Below are 14024 nucleotides of genomic sequence, written 5' to 3' on the forward strand. Positions count from 1 at the left end.
GAAGTGGCTTTTAATGTCATTATGAGCGACGCAAATAGTACAGTAAAGCTGAGCAATGAGCTGAAAATCGATACAAGCTTTGTAAAGCTGCGTGAAGCTGCAGATTGAAGCGATAATCTCTGCTGATTCATCATCACAAGCAACTCATTTCTCATCATCATACTGTTTTCACATTGTAATTTAATACAGTTATCACAATGTAGCTGCATTAAGGCTTATGAGGGGGAAAATGATCAAATGCAACTATTTATTTTAAAAATGAATTCTTGCAAACAACTTAGACTGAAAACACCTGTTTCAGAGCTGGAAATGACCCCTTCAGTCCTCACCATTTTTCATGCTGGCAGGTTGACTAAAGTACTCTTTGATTTTAAAGCTGAGGTTATTTCCTCTTTGGTTATGCACTGCTGCTGCCACATCTCCACATAGCAGGTTTATTCACCTCACTGGAAGCAATCACATCCATTCTTCCTTTGAGGAGAACTCATTCTTATTGTTGTGACCCATGTTTACACTCACTGCCTTCTTTTGTGAAGGGACTCACCTCATGTCCTCAATGGAAGGTTCCCACGCTCCGCACTGCTACCGTGTTTGGTAACATTAACTGCACCGATCTGCCTTTGCAGCTCCCTAATGAGAAGGAACAGATGACACGTCTCTGTGGACAAAACGCTCGAGCAGAGTTTCATGTCAAACACTGATGCTTCGCGCCTGCTCCTGCCGACTCTGCTGGGACTGTCTGACCATGCCATGCTCCTCCTCTCGGGGAGTGTTCCAAGGCTACAATCTGGGTTGTGTTGACTGCAGCTTTCTTGGGACACTTTTGATAAACTCCCTGACAAGAAGGTGTCGCACAAAACATTGTGGTGTGTGAAGATGTGCAGCCAGTAAACACTGACAGTGAACCAGTCTTTTTTTTGAGATCAAGGTCTAGAAGAAGCGACATGTTGAAGACCTCATCAAGGCTTGCAGAGAGCAGGAACATCACTGAGTCCCCATTATGCCACTGTTTTATCAGTCCCAATCAGACTGCTTGTGGCATTTCTCTTGCGGGTACATGGTGAAACACTTTGAGCTTTTAAAAGCTGGAAAAACCATTCATTTACAAAATAAAAGAACATCTATCCCTCTCTCTCGCTTTGTCTCTGCTTCTGTCTGTCTCTTTCTGTGTCTCGCGCTTTGTTTCGTGCTCTAAAATACATACAGTGAAACTAATTAATTAAAAACTTTGTTCAATAATTAAAAACTGATGTGAATGAGGACAAAAGAATCATTAAGATGACAGGACAGCTGTTTTTAAAAAAAGACACATTAGTTAGTGTTTTTTGGTTTCCAGAAAGCGTTTGATCAGCCAGTCTATATCAAGCTGCATTTTAATTTTGAGTGACATCTTTTATATATTAGGTAAGCTTAAACTATTCTTCCTAATTATGGAGTTTAAAGGATTATTAACAAAGATACGCATACTCTTTTCCATCTGACAGGAGAAATTTCTATGCTCCTGTTTGCATTTTCTACAGCTGGAATGTGTTATTGTTACTGAAACTGAATTGACAGCATGTGACACAGCTTTTGTGTAAAATTGTTCTTCAATTATTGGACATTAATAACTTCCAGAAAGGTGTTGGATTTAATTAAACATTATTTATGCCCCACTTGTCATTCAATTCAGTTGATGTTCTTGTGCATCACTACAATATTACGAAAAAAAAGAAAGAAAAAAAAATAGCAAACTTTCCTTGACCACTCGCAAATAAGGCAATTCACATTGATTACGTCATACCTTCAGATTGGTTTGCACACAAAACAAGGTCATGTGTTTTTCTGGTGCTACAGTGTAATGTGTCTGATCATCAGAGAAACAATTGACCCCATGCAATAAATACAGATAGGTGACAAATTAAAGGAAAAATCTTAATAAATGAGAGGAAAGACACAGTGAAGACAGATGCTTCCACACAGGTGCACTTTGGGGTACAGTTAGCAATTAACATCTAATCTTGTAAATGACTAGAGGAAAAGATCTAAGCGACTTTGAAGGAGGGTTCATTGTTGGGGCACAGATGGCAGGAGTTTCAGTCACAAAGACTGCTCAGCTGGTTACTGTTTAAATAGGAACAGTGGCTAAAATGACATCCACATTTAGATGTATGGAATAGACATCAGTAAATAAAGAGCAATTGTGGCAGGCAATGCACATTTGTATTAATATGACTTGTAAGGAAAAACAGAAGAGCAACTCTTTCTCAAGTGACTGAAAACATCAGTGCCAGACATGATCAGGCTGTCGTTATGTACAGTTGCTAGACAACCACGATGGTTGCAGTGAATTCTTTTACGGTATATACCAAATACACCTTCATTTACATAAATGAACGAGCATTTGTATAGTAAAAGTATGAGCACTGTCTAGTCTACAGAGATGTGGAACAATGTGGTATGATCAACTGGGTCTTGTGAATAAGTGGGTAAGTGAGTGCATGTTTGACAAAAACCAAGACGACAGTACAGATCTGAATGTTTGACCCCTCCAGTGAAGAATCCAGTGGTTCTGTTAGGCTGCTGGGAGTATTTTGTTGGTATGGTTTGGTTCCACTTGCTCCTGTAGGGTGAAGGGTAGCAGCTGATAAACACCAAGTTGTTCTGAGGGATCATCTTTACACTGTGAAAAAACACTTCAGTCTTGATGGGAGTGGGCTGAATGCCATCCGAAAAGTTTAAGGGCTCAATGACGGATTATATAAGTATGAAAATTATGTAAATCATAAGCTATGACTTTTATAGTGACCAGATCTCAATACAACTGAACTCTTTTTGGAGATTTAGGACTGCCCTATCAGACAGCACTCCCCAGATAGCAAACTATGGGTGAATCAATGTTGAATCTATGTTGAGACCTAACGTCGAAATTATACAGAAAGCGCAAGGTTGATAAAATGTTGAGTCAACATTTGCTTACATAGATTACATGTTTGCAAACATAGATTCAACATTAATTAAACATTGACCTGTCAAACATTTTAATTGAACCAAAATATAATGTAGATTCAATGGTACACAAACTTCAATGTTGACAAAATGTTGTTGAATCAACGTTGATCCAACCATCAATCTTCAACCGTAACCAAAATTCAACCTTCTTAACCCTAATTCAACATTGATTTAAGATCTTTTGCTATCTGGGTAAAGTGTGATTTATGGTTGAAAAGCAACGTTGACTCAACATTTTATCAACCTTGCGCTTTCTGTATAATTTCGACGTTAGGTCTCAACATAGATTCAACATTGATTCACCCATATTTTGCTATCTGGGTCTCTATCACCATCATCAAAACAACAAATGAATGAATATCATCTGGAAGAACAGAGCCCTTCCAGTAGAGTTCAGAGAATTGTTACCAAGGTGACCTGCAGCTGTTATAGTGGCACATGATGGCCCAACACCTTACTAAGACATTTAATGTCATTTTTTCCTTTAATTTGGAACCTGTCTGTACATACATCTGCTTAAAAGCCTTGAACCACACACAGGTTCATGAAATTTTTACCATGTATCTATGATTTATTTATGTTTTCAAGATTTAGGATGACTTTCAAGCGGGATATTGCAAATAATTCAAGCAGACTTTTAATATAATTTTGAATACCTGCAGAAATAGAGCAAAAAAGGAATACTTGTGCAGGTCTCTGATGGTTTGTCGATGTTGCGTTTGGTCTGCTCATGACACAATGATTCTAAATCCAAACCCACTGAGATAGGCAGACTCCTCTGATATGGTCCCTTAATGTGACACTACTGTGAATGTCATAAGTGTAAAATCTAAAACTTAGTGTCACATTTTTTATTTCAGTCTCGTCCGCAAAGCAGAGGTACTCTAAAGGACAACTCTTGAGTCAGCTCATGATTAAATAGATGTATGGATCAATTTTTCATCCTCAAAACCCTTTTTTAAATGACTTGAGGCAATTACTGCAGAGTTTGCCAAAGGTCTCCTCTGTCTTCCCTCCCTCTGTCTCCCACTCCCTTGCTTTCCCTTTGCTTGCATCACTCATATCTCCCTTTGTGAAGTGAATTAGTAAAAGAGTGCACTAATAAAAGAGCAGCCAGCCAGAGCTGACTGATTGAATTAATAAGCAACATAATCATAGCTGATCTGTAAAGTTATCTACATGCCGAAGCATTAGGAGCGTTGGGTGTTGCCCACTGGAGAGCGTCTGGCTGCCTGTCACATCTCTGCCTCTGCTCTCTGCTGCTGTCAATCCTATCTTCACCTAATTGCTCGAGATAGAGGTTTGCAAATTGTCTTAAAGAGCTCCCTCTCTATTTAATTTGCCTCAAATAAAGTTAGAGATGCTTGGTTTGTTTACCGCTGCCTTCTTTGAATGTTCACTGCTGTGGAATCAAAATAAACAGGGACTTACCCTCTTAGATTTCTAAGCGTAAGATACACTTGCAGTTATTGCTAAAGAATTAGATTTTTCCATCATCACATGACAAAATACAATATTTCCCTGTGTGTTACTCTTACGGAAACACATCCTGAAGCAACACAAAACTTTAATTCAATATTCACAAATTTGCAACACGGTACTTCTTATCTCTTCACAAGATCACACATTGTACATTTATTTGTTGCTTGGCATCTAAGCTATTCAAGCCCAAAGAATGGTATATTTCATAGTGATCTGAATTAATTCATGGCTTCAAAGGCTTTGGGTTAAGAGTGCCTTAAAGGACAGAGCGGCAACCAGCTAGTCTTCATCGTAATGTCATTGGAATGCGTCACGCTAAATCGCCCTCATTGTCAACAGAGATGTGCAGTGAATCATGGGAAATTTGTGGGAAAGTGCCACTTGGCTGGGCCGTAACTCAAACAAACCACATGATTTCTACCTTCTCTGGGTGAAGCTACCAACATCTCAAAAACAGGAATTCAGAATGCAGTCGATATTTTTAGCCCAGCTATCTGCATGACTCCCTGCATGGCAACATCAATCTATCAGTTCTCTGCTTTGGTCCGCAGTAGCAACTAGTGGACTGATTGCTATGACATTTGGTACAGACATCATTGTTTCCAAAGGAATATACAGACTTTGGTGATCCCCTGATGCTGTGAGGCTGACATTTGTGGTTGGAGTAAAAGGTCTTGACAACTATTGAATGAACTGAGACGCCCCTCTGAAGATCAACTTTAATAACTCTAGTGATCCCATGACTCTCTATCCAGTACCACCACAAGTTCAAAAAAATCACTTTGTCTCGTACTTTGGTTTGCCTTCAATTATTAATTACATTCCCGTCAGCCTCAGCTTTGTGTTTGAGGCAAATTATCAAAATGTGCCATCGCACTTAACTAAGGTGGTGAGGACGGTAATCATAATGTGAAAAACATCAGCATAATAGGATTGTCATTTGGAGTGTTAGTATGCTGACATTACCATTAAACTCAAAGAACCTCTGTGCCCAAGTGGAGCTCAGTGACTGTATAAAGGCATTTATACACAGTCTATGGAGCCTTTGTATGGCTGAAGGCTATCGTATTGTAGCCGGTGCTTTTATAGAAGACGAAAGAAATCCAGTAATGTTGAGAATGAATAAGGTCATAACACTAAAGGTAAGATCCCCATAGATTTTGAAATGAAACCCAATCAATACAGTACCTGACTATGTTACTCTTACAAAGAAAACATAAATGTGTTTCTGTGTGGTTTGTGCTATATAAAATGTGTTTGATTGTGACTGAATCAAGTGTAAGAACATTGAAAATAAAACCAATAATGTAGTGCAGTACATCAATACATGTAAAATTACTTTTTCTCTACATCAACTGCCCCCCATTTTTTGTTTTACATACAAAATACACTTGATATTCAGCCCGTTTTGTGTGTGTGGTTCAGACTGGAGTGTTAGCAGCAGTAACCTGCCAAGAGCACCAACCTGACAGATTCTTGAGAGTTGTGATATCTCACAACCTTCTATAAAATAAAATCAGTATCTCCTCCGATAAAAACTGTAATATGACATATTGTTTCTACCCTCTGGTACGACCCATAGCAGCAATAGAGATTGTATTAGATACGCTGCAGATAAACTTTAAAATTACAGTTGAAACCGAAATAAGTAACAATATTATGACAAGACAAGGTAAATGCTTTGGTTTAGATAAAGATCATGTGTTGTAAGATAAATAAGCACTTTATTAACACTTAAGGGCCTTGCCACGATGATTAAGGCCAAATCATACTTTTCTGGTCTGCAAAGTTTACATAAAAGAAATACTTGTGTGCAGGAGATGCTGTAGGAAGAGATTCTTGGTCATCCATGCTTTAATTTAAGGAGTTGTAATTGAAGTAGTCACTGCTGGACTTTGGAAGAGCTCCGATTTGTACATTATTTCCATCAATGGAGCCCAAACACAGGAGGTAGTCCTAATTCCTCTACAAATCCTCTGTTATGTCTGCCAACTGTACTCGACACACCTTCAGGAATAATCACATTAACACGGCGATACAGTGTAATCTGTTTCCAGCCGCTATAGCCTGTAAAAATACAAAGTCACAGCCAGCCTTTCAGGAACATCCATAGAAGCTCTGTGCATTTTTCTGTCTTCAGTATCAGGGTCAATGCAAGTATTCACATAATAGACTGACAAATTGCTGCTGTAACATGAATAGAAGTGCGTCCGCTGTCTGCTTTCAAATTCACCAGATCGGTCACAGAAAGCAAGAATTGGCCCTTGCAATAATAAACGCAGCATGAAGATTATGGAAAAATCTTGGTTAAAAGGAACAACGCTGGCTCTTGGTTTGAAAAATGTGAAAAAAAAAAGAAAAAGAAGAAGAAACAGTAGTGCTTGTGTCAAAGTGTTTGTTAACCCCTTTATCTACCTTTACATCTTTAGTATGAATACTGAGTGGCTCCATGACAGCATCACCTGACTTCCTCCTTTGTTCCTGTCAGGATGACTCTTTTGCCTTTGGATAAAACAGGAGGCTTGAGGCGAGAAAAGATGCAGGTCAACCTGGTGTTTATTCACCAACAGTCACATTAAAAGAACACTAACAGCAAAGGTTGTTAACTGGTGTGTTGTGACTCACCTCTCTTTCCCCTCACTCACTCAGCTGCCAGTCTTTTATAGGCATCCTCCTAATCAGCTCCTCAGGTGTACCAAACATGAGGGTCAACCGAAATGATCAACACAAGAATTTCACAAAACTACAATATGTTTTTAATTTAACTATAATAACAACATTAAAACTGGATATCCATTTCTTAAAAATGACTACCAACATCCTCATCAAGCAATATATTTATTTTATCACCTGAAGAGATTTTTTCTCACCCTCTCCTCGCCTGCACTTGGTTCCTCCCGGTACCTTTAAAAAGATGTTCCAGGCCATGGGGACTCTTTGGCTGGAACACCTGCAGTGACAAAGAGAGGTGAGTCTTGTCACACTCTCATTTTGCATTCTTAAAGAAATGCCCATACCCACTTCCCAGGCATTCAGTTATAAATTAAGTTCAGTAACGTAATTATTGTACTAAAACTGTTATTTTCTGTCTTGTGTCTTACATCTTGAATGTGAACTCCATATAGGTAATGAATCTGGCCTACATTACAGTTCCCTTAAAATCACTACAGCTGGAGTGCTGTCACTTGAAGCCAAACATACTTGTTTACCTCAACCGATTCTTTTTATAGCTCTTAAACATTATGTGCAACCTAAACATCTATTGCATTCATGATTAATATTGAGAAATTAATCACAAATTAACAACATGCTATTTCATTATTGTGCTTCATGTTGCGACTTTGAAATATTGCATGAGTTTTCTTTCTATGGTTAAAAAAAAGAAGACCAAAAGAGTACCAAGCTCCATCATATTCCATCCTTGTGTCCATGCACAGAAACACCAATACACACCAAACAGTGTAACGCCAGTGGCCACGCATTGGACACGGCCAAACAATTCACATGCTCATTAATGCTTACACCCTCGGCTGTGCCTGAGACTGGCCATGTTATTAAATTCCATGCGTTGGTCTCTATGTTTATTTATCCACAGAATTCCTGTAAATAATTGGCGTTTTGTGGTGGAGAGCAGCAGTGTGAAAAAGTCACTGATACCCAGTCTATTAACTTGTGACACTTTGGGTCGGTCTGACTCTGGGCTAATGTGGAGTGTGACGAGCAGAACCATCTTCTTATCCTGGCGTAATGTTTCATCGCTTCGGGCTTGTGCACTGATGGCCACCCACCCACTTCTGTGCCTCCACCTCTCTTCTTCTATTGCTCCGTGTCTCTATCTTCTGTAAATGCGCGGTTATGAACGGCTGCTTGCCACCCAGCATTTCTTTAAAACGTTTTTTTCCACTGATTTCTACTTTATTTCGCCCCCACCCCCACCCCCACCCACCCACCCATCCATCTCCTTCTTCTGCTTCCATCTTTCTCTGTAGTGTCAGAGCTTTATTGCATCATCTTTCTTTGGCGAACTTGCACTCACATTTCTTCCTCTCATTTTTGCTTTCGCCTGAGATGCTGCCATCTGTCTGCATATGCTGGCCTGGCTGCCTCTTGTATTATTTGTACATCTCCTTCACAATTTTGGGGCTAAATCACAGCTGCTCTCTGTAATTTCTCTTTCCTCTGACTGTGTCTGTCGTGCGATGAGGGTTTTCAGCTGATTTAAGGTAAACAGACCTCGGGACAGCAGGGTGTCTCTCAAAAGCTGAAAGAATCTGTGATTGACTGCTACTTGAAAATATTATATCCATGCAATAGGGACAGTTACTGCTCTGTGAGGAAGCAGCGCTCTGAAGCTCAAAAATTGCGTGCTACGCCTCTTAGAAGTAATGAGTAATGAGTAATTCGTAGCTGCGACGGGGAGTCAGGGGAGCACAGTGGCTTTTGAAACGTGTCCCCATTTTACTTTATTTGCATTCTTGATCCTTATTGTAAATCATTTCACATCTACATGAGCTGAGCCAATTAAGTTCAGGGAGTAAACAGCTTCAGAATCATTATGCATTAGAGGAATAACAAGTGATCTGAAGCTGTCCAGAAGAATCTCTCGCTGCCTTTCCACGTCTTCCTCAGACTGTCACATTGTCACTTGCTCTGTCAGGAGCTCTTAAGTCAAGCTAGGATGGATGCAAAACGAGAAAAAAAAATGCTTTTTCTTTAGTAAGATTAATATACACAGATGTGAGAAGGGGGGAAAAAATGCCCAAAGGATCAACCAGGGTGCAAACTATCGATTTTAATACAAAACATGAACCTGTTTTTGTACATCCTATCCCATTCTCTTCCAAATTTCCTCACTCTGTCTTCCCCAACTGTCTAAACAGCGTAAGTGTTGCATCCCGATCTTGGAACAGTGTCTTATTTTCTGTTAATTAATAATTTAATTCGCTGTAGTAGAAAACAAATCCATGGATGTGTGCTTGCTTTTGTAACAGAAAATGTGAGCAGTTACTGAAGGAACTTGTCAAGAACAACCTGCAAATGAATTAATCATTAATGAGCACCAAAAAGCAAACAGGGGAGAAGGGGAAACGCTGATATTGTATGATTTTATAGCCATTTGTCAAATTACATGTTTTTTTCCCCTCCGTCTGGAAATTCTAAATCCATTAAACAAGATGTGTAGTCTCTGTGGGGGATTTGCCAGTGCTGGTTCGTACATTACAAGCTCAGTGTTGTGATGTTACAGTTAAAATGGATGGCATTTTGTTGTTGCCTGTTGTTTGGCAGATGTTTGCAGGTTTATGGCCTCTATTAATATTCTTTTTAATCAAACCTCAAGTTCGATTTTAAAAACTTATCATTTAACACTTATCTTCTCTGCTTGAGGACTTTGTGGTGGGGTTGAGATTTGATTGAAAATGGATGTTTCAAATGTGGCTAAATTCTGATTAGTTCATGTAATCATGTGAGGCTGCTTTTTCAAACTGAACTCCACCCATTTCAGTCAGCACTGAACTAAAACTGACTTTACTAAACAGCTGGATCCAAATGGGATTTACTCGTGATAAGAAGCTGATTGGAAAAACAAACAAATAATAAGATTTTCAGGACCTTTTACTTCAAACTAAGGGCTTGCAGTCACCTATTGACCCCAGCTATGAAGGTGGGGTCTAAAAGCAGCTGGAGACGCTGTGTCAACACATCCCTATGCTGGGCTGCACACTCCCTGAGCTCTGAGCTGTGAGTGTGACATGATGAAGACCATCCTCCGGTTCTCTGCTGTGATTGGAGGAAGCTGCAGTCCAGTGTCCCCTGAGGTCAGCCTTGTTGAACCTGCTGGAGAAATTGTTCAGCTGGCTGACAAAGGAGGCAGAGCTGACTGACCTCTGAGATATTACCAAGTTCCTCTTCCACTGCAGGCCCAACTATTTTAACACAAAAGAATCAGCAGGCTATCGCTGACAATATAAGCAAAATATGTATTTGTTCTGGTCAGATCTCATTATTACAAACAAGTATAAACAGTAAATCTTCTATTTATTTGTATTATATTGACTCATTCATCAATCACAAGTGAGCCACTGTTAATCAGTGAGTTAAAAGAGAACCCTGTCATTTAAGAATTAAAAAAAGAGGTTTTGCAACAAAGACAGCAAAATTGGTTGTTGTATTGATCTTGCAAACTGACAACTGTTACATCATTAGCTATAATGCAGTAAAGAAACTTGAAATGTTGGCAAAACAAACTAAGAAGGCTGTTGCATCATATACATTACTGTTCAAACGTTTGGGGTCACCCAGGCAGTTTCATGTTTTCCATGAAAACTCCCTTTTATTCATGCGCTAACATAATTGCACAAAGGTTTTCTAATCATCAATTAGCCTTTCAACACCATTAGCTATCACAATGTAGCATTAGAACACAGGAGTGATGGTTGCTGGAAATGGGCCTCTGGACACCTATGTAGATATGCCACTAAAAATCAACCGTTTCCAGCTAGAATAGTCATTTATCACATTAACTATGTCTTAACTGTATCTGATTAATTTAGTGTTTTATTCATAGGGGAAAAAAGATTTTTCTTTCAACAATAAGGTCATTTCTAAGTGACCCCAAACTTTTGAACAGTGGTGTACCTTCAAGGTCATGTCTATTGAATTCTATAGTGATGACATTAAATCAATGCTAATAAACTAATAGTGCAAACACTAACTTTGAGATGTATATCGTGTATGTATCAATTCACAATCTAAATCTGATGATGACAGGAACTTCAGCCCTGAACTGTTGTTGACTGACACGGACTTTTTTCAGATTTATCAAAGTGGTCACAGGATAATTTTTGCAGCTCCTGATCAAAAGGAATCAGCACGTCTTAATGAGCTCCTTTTACTGTGAAATAGACTGAAAATAGCAGCCACCCAAGTAGAATGGAACTCTAGTAAAGACCCATTCCAATTGTTACCGTCAAATTTCACGTGTTAAGGTCATTTAATGTGTGAGGACATTCTCGCCTGTACTGTCAAAGCTTGTTTATAGGTAGTACAAGATGATCCTATGTTACCCTGACAATATCAATCACTTGTTCTTCGCTCTCCAACACGATTCAGTTTGACATATCTAATCGATTTCACATGTTGTGATTGGCTGAAATGCCACGCAGGTCTCGACCCGACTGCACTGCTGATGAGAAGGATTCATGTCAAGAATAATGTTTCAGTTTCTTCTTTATAGGCGCTTTCCTTTTTAGCTCATTTTTGATTTTGAGATGTTTTCCCATTTCGTCTTAAGATGCACAGAGTCATGTCAGACATTGTGTGGCTCGTATGCTCTTATTTCCTTAAACCACCTTGAACCTCTGCTGTATTTGAACCTTTCGTTCCTTTCAGTTCAGGTTTATGACTGGTCTCTGTGCAGTGACTCCCTTTGCACGGGCCCCGTAGCTAATCAAAGCCTCTCTTTCTGCTTAGCTGTCATGCACACAAATTCCCAACACCACATCCTTATTAGCCCTGAGTTTTAAAGCGCACCAAAGTCAACTGACAGGCCCTGCAGGCCCTGGAGGAGCAATTCTTAAGAAGTGTTTCATTCTATCTGTCAGACACATGTGAATCGGAGCTGATGACTTTGCATCTTATGTCTGAGTGTTTCTCCTCCCACTACGATGTCTGTGTTCAGGGCGTAATGATTTCAGTGGAGGTGGTTTTCAGCTGCATGTTCAGCAGCTGTAATAATTTTGACCCAGGCACTAAAGGCAAAATTTTATCTGAAGATCAAGCAAAAATGTTCCCAGAGCCACTTTAGATAACATCATCAGTAAGTGTCCTACTTGTCCCCAGAAACTAGGTTTCAGTGTTTTGGTGACGAGTGATAAGGTGTTAAGGTGCATGGATTTTTTTCACACCTCAGGGTTTATGTGAACTGGCATTGCGGTAAATGGATAATCTCGTAAAGAATGAAACGGCTCTCTTGAAAGCTGAAACCCCAAACTTTGAAGCCCTGAGCATGCTGTTGCCGTCTGAAGCTGTGAGAGAAAGCTAAAAAGAAGATGTACTGAAAATATTTGCAGAGCTGTAGGCGAAGGTTGCAGTTGTTAGAATATTTAAAATTAAATATGAGGAAAAACCCAGAAAGATGCACCATCCTCTTTTTAACGGGACCTTCACCGGATACAGCTGCTGAAAAATACTAAAAAGATGTGCCAGTTGGAATCATATTCTGAAGATAAGATACTGAAACATACATATATGATATTAATGGATACAATGGCTCTTCAGTGTTGATATTTGTTGTTGCTGGTACTGACCCAATAAATCGAGCAGAAGTTCATCTCAGTAACCAGATTATCATTTTTTTGGTCAAAATTGTGTCTTTCGTGTACAAATTAGGGCTGCTCCGTGGATCAGTGATAAGCACTGTGGCCTTGCAGCTAGAAGATCCCCAGTTCGCATCCCAGGATGCCCATCTTTCTGCATGGAGTTTGGATGCTGTCTCTGTGTATGTTTCACTTTTCTCTGGGTTCTTCAGCTTCTTATCACAGTCCAAACACATGTTATGGTTAAATGGTGATTCTAGATTGTGTAGCCCTGTAATAGATTGGTGACCTGACCAAGGTCCTGCCTTAACCCTAAATCAGCTGGGATAGACTGCAGCCTCCCCGCCACCCTAAGAAGGATTAAGCGTTAAATAGATATTGGTTAGATGGATGGCTGCCTTATATGAATTAATAATATGAATTGAATACAACATTTAAAGAGACTAAGCAATTTTGACAAAACAGATATTTTTCCAGTTTCAACTCATGATTTAACTTTCCTTTGAGGACTTGAGACTTAACTCGAAAATTTGCTCGACCAGTTTTGAGTCTCGACTCTGATTTGCTCCTTTGGAAACATTAATAAGTTCTTAAACCTATGTGAATCTTTTATATAATCAAAGGAAATGTGAATCTCTCTGCCGGTCTTCCTGTGGCTATGTGCGCCTGCAGATGTGCTCACACCAGAGCTTATTCTATTGTTCTGTGGCAGTGACAAGCCGATGGATTATTCAATAGTGTAATGAATGGGATGCCAGAAACATTCAGCTCCGCTGTTGGGCAGAATGATTTCTCTCTGTCTACCTCTGCCCAGCTGTACATTGCTCTCATTGATTATGATGAGACTTTCTCCTCTCCAGTTATTACAATATTGATCTCAGACAGATGCAGAAGAAGAGAGCGAATAGAGCACTGAAGTTTCAGGGGCTGAGAAAACTAAGAGCAGAGGCAGCGAGGAGGAATTGATGGGTTGGGACCACATATGAGCTCACTAAGATAAGTTTGGTATTTCTGTGAGAGATCTACACAGCATCTCATTGTTTTGCTGGTTTATTTTGTTTTGAGGGGTTTATTATTGGAGGTGGCACACCTGTGTGTTTCTGCAAATTTGGCTTTCTCCACAGAGGAGAATTGTATTTTTATTTTGTAAGACTTCTCACAGGAACAGCTGTTGCCACTCCAGGCAGCGGATTTTTTTCTCTGCTGTCTGAGTTTTTTCTTCTTTTTTTTTTTTTA

This window comes from Acanthochromis polyacanthus, chromosome 17 (assembly GCF_021347895.1).
Source record: "Acanthochromis polyacanthus isolate Apoly-LR-REF ecotype Palm Island chromosome 17, KAUST_Apoly_ChrSc, whole genome shotgun sequence".
Lineage (NCBI taxonomy): Eukaryota > Metazoa > Chordata > Actinopteri > Pomacentridae > Acanthochromis > Acanthochromis polyacanthus.